The following is a 4,044-nucleotide window of genomic DNA, read 5'->3' on the forward strand; positions in this document are numbered from 1 at the left end:
ACCGGATTAGTGAATGGTGTAGTCGGTGGGGTATGAGGCTGAACTCCAGTAAAACGAAAACACTATTAATTAGTAGATCTCGTACTGATTTTCCATCCCATCCTCCCCTTCCGGTGTAGGACTCTGCTGAATGAGTCTGAAGCTTTAGCTATTCTAGGTGTAACTTTGAACTTACATCTTACTTTTGAAAGTGTCAGCAAAGGCCGCACTAAAATTAGGTAATGTACGGAAGGCCTCATAAATTTATAGGTGATAAAATCAGTGCAACCTGTTTTAGGTCAGTTGTCCTTCCTTTACTAGAATACTGTTCTCCGGTGTGGAAGTCTGCTTCTGCCGGAGATTTATCTCTTTTAGATAAGGATGATTCGTGATGGTAGGTTTCTGTTTCCTAGTATTAGCAGTTATGACTTGGGCCATCGGCGGATGGTCTCGTTTATCAATTTTTCATATGTCATCGACGGATGGTCTCTTGTTTATCAATTTTTCATATGTTGTATTTCAACAGAGATCTGCCACATTCACAACTGATCCCTGATCCTCTTTTCCTGTCGAGAGCAACCACATTTGCTGAACAGCAGCACCAATATGCAGTAAATATGCCTCGCTGTCGAGCTTCTCAGTTCCAGAGGTTCTTTATTCCTCACACCGTCGGACTGTGGAACAGTCTTCCTGAAGATGATGTGCAATTGGTACTTCAAAGGTTCAAGAGAAGATGCACTGCATCTCTATCCTAATACAATTCTCCTCGTATTTTAACAATTTACTTACATTTTTATATGCTTATTAATTTTTTTTAAAGAAGTGATCTCTTCTGCATTTCCTATGACATTCTGTTACTTCTTTCTCATGAACAACATATTGTTTGGAAGCTTGAATTTCAAGTCAAGGCCCCTGTGGCCTTGTTCCATATGAGTATAGTTCATCTTTCGAATAATAATAATAATAATAATAATAATAATAATAATAATAATAATAATAATAATACGGGTGAACACTACACATCTGATAAAACTCTCGAAAGAAAAAGACGTGAGATTTAAACACGAAACGTTCAACTGTTCACTCAAAAGTTACTTTGCGAACATTAGTGTTTATCAGTACAAATCACGACCTGCTGAATTCTCCCCCCGTTTCTTTCATATTTACAAGACATTTTTAATTTCGTTTCCCTTAATTCTGACTGGTTAGATTTTAGTGATATCTTTGTAAAACTGCTTAGTTAGTAGTCAGGCTGTACGGCCCGCCCACGGCCAATTTTAAGCTCTCAACTTAAGGAATCTTGGTCTCCTTTGACCTAAAAAGTAAGTTATACATACATACATATATATATATATATATATATATATATATATATATATATATATATATACATATATATATATATACACATATATATATATATATATAAACACACTATAATTTCAAGTAAAAGTACAAAACTACATGGGTTTGGTTTTGCCTAACTGAAGCTGAACTAAATCTGTTGAAGAGTAGAACGTTGTAGAATTGTGAGGCGTTTTAAGTAGTGGAAAAAATTTCCCACAGACTTGTCTTTCGTATCGTATCACCCCCGCAGAGAACAGCACTTGATATTGTCAACTTGGCTCCTGAAGGCATAAGACCTATTTGGATATGAACTATGAGCCGGGAAGCTGGAGATAATTGAGACTTGTGGAAGTAAAAACATATGAAAGATAGGAGTGGTAGAATCTCACAAGGACCTTCTGCGTCGTATGGCGTGCCAGGCGATGATGATGATGATGATGATATATATATATATATATATATATATATATATATATATATATATATATATATATATATATATATATATATATATATATATATATATATATATATATATATATATATATATATATATATATATATATATATATATATATATATATTATTGTAAACGACGTCCCATTTCCCAGAGAGCTAATAGCGCAGCCTTAATAAGAAATCTTTGCAAGGACAATGCCAGCTCTCTCTCTCTCTCTCTCTCCCCAAATTAGGAATTTCATAAAACTTCTTTATTCCTTGAGGGAGTACCCAGAACCCCAACCGAGATCTCTCGTCCCTCTGTCCAGAGTTCTAACCACAAGTTGGACAAAAGACCTCTCGTCCCTCTGTCCAGAGTTCTAACCACACGTTGGACAAAAAACCTCTCGTCCCTCTGTCCAGAGTTCTAACCACACGTTGGACAAAAAACCTCTCGTCCCTCTGTCCAGAGTTCTAACCACACGTTGGACAAAAAACCTCTCGTCCCTCTGTCCTGAGTTCTAACCACACGTTGGACAAAAAACTTAAGCCAACTTACTTTACTCGTTCTTCATTTCCTACTCATCGCAGGTGATTGAAACCTGAGTGGACTGTCTGATGCTGTTGCGCTCACCAACCTTTTGAAGATGGGGCTCCAAAGTACTGAAACTAAGTCTATAGATATTTTACTCATTCTTCTTATCCTGGAAATCCTATCGCTATTCCATCGGCAAACATAAACCAATGTTTTTTGTGCGTTTGATTTTTAATTTTAGGAAATCTGGGTCTCTGTATCAGAATCCGCATTACCATCAGTTACAGGATATGTATCAACAGTGTTTCTGCTCATCTTAACCTTGAGTGGTAATATTTCCTTAATCTAAATTTTTACGTGCTAGGGTTGCGTCATTTTTATCCAACTATGCGTGTATCATTTTTGAGAAACCAACTTTCACCCTTTATGGACTGACAACTTATTACTAAAAGATTTTGCGGTGGCCCTAACATTAGGAAATTCTTGCAACATGTGCTAACTTCCCAACAGGCCCCCGGGAAAGGGAACTCTCGATCTGCAGTCGAATGTTAGACTTTGAAATAATTAGAAAGCGCGCACACAATATGTATAATACTTTGATAGGTTATATACTCCTATAAAAAAAATCGGGTGTTAAAACATTATGTACCATATAATTATGTGACTCCGTATCAACGTATTTTCTACATAGTTGTTTCTGGATAGGAATGGCGGTATGCTGAAATAATTGAGATATTGTTCTATGATATTAAGAAGTATGACTTTTTTTACTTACCGTGAAATGTTTTACGGTAGGTTCCAGGATTATGTATCAGGAATAGTGAATGATAATCTACTAAAACTGTATGCTTAGAATGCAAGAGTATTTTGATAATGAGTAAATAAATACCATGGCTAATTACGATAAACGCTTGCCTAAAAAGACGCGGTCACACACATTTATATAAACTCAAGAGTGAAGACACTATACACCCAAACAGACATAAATATAAACACACACACACACGTACATGCGCGCTCATACACATCGTGATACATAGTCAAATGCATTCTTAGTCCCTTATAGTGTATAGGCACACAAATTTGCATCATGTCTACAGAAACAACCTTTTCCCGATCAAGCGAGGATGGGTGCTACAAGTGAAAGGAAGACGCCTGCGGTAAAACTCGCCTACAGGTACACATGTGTAACAAGGGGGTGTAGCTCAGTGGTAGAGCATTCGACTGCAGATCGAGAGGTCCCCGGTTCAATCCCGGGCGCCCCCTCAATAATGCTGTTTTCCCTCAAGTATCACAATGCATCCTACGGCAAAATACAGGGTCTTTCCTAAGTGACGTGGTATCTCATAGTCGCTTAATGTTGCACCAAACTGCCCAAGCACCTCTGCCTCCCATCGTTCATTAAGAATAAAATGACAGGCGATCAACCATCATGCGAGTAAAATGACAGCCCATCAACCAGCTTATGATAAATAGGCTACGTCAAAATTAATAAGACCCGCAATTACAAGGAAACATTGTTATGTATATCTCACAAGTCTTAACAGGTACCCAGTATAAATTCGCCTTGTTTAACATGGATTCTATAAGTCTACCAAATAATCATTATTAAAGTAGAAACTACTGTACATCATGCTAAAAATTGTCTTTGTTGAAATTATAAGATTATAAGCCTTGATCATAAAAAACTACTAATATCCAACAGTCCAACATTCGTCATCAACAAGCTTATCACTACATGAACT

The 4,044-nt window shown here is 36.9% G+C and overlaps 1 non-coding gene across 1 annotated transcript; it reads left to right on the forward strand.

Moving 5' to 3' along the window:
- The first annotated feature begins 3,493 nt into the window (after positions 1-3,493).
- Positions 3,494-3,565, forward strand: TRNAC-GCA (transfer RNA cysteine (anticodon GCA)). Its single transcript has one exon. It is a non-coding gene; the product is annotated as a tRNA-Cys (tRNA).
- The last annotated feature ends 479 nt before the right edge of the window (positions 3,566-4,044 follow it).

This window comes from Macrobrachium rosenbergii, chromosome 27 (assembly GCF_040412425.1).
Source record: "Macrobrachium rosenbergii isolate ZJJX-2024 chromosome 27, ASM4041242v1, whole genome shotgun sequence".
In the NCBI taxonomy this organism is placed as follows: domain Eukaryota; kingdom Metazoa; phylum Arthropoda; class Malacostraca; order Decapoda; family Palaemonidae; genus Macrobrachium; species Macrobrachium rosenbergii.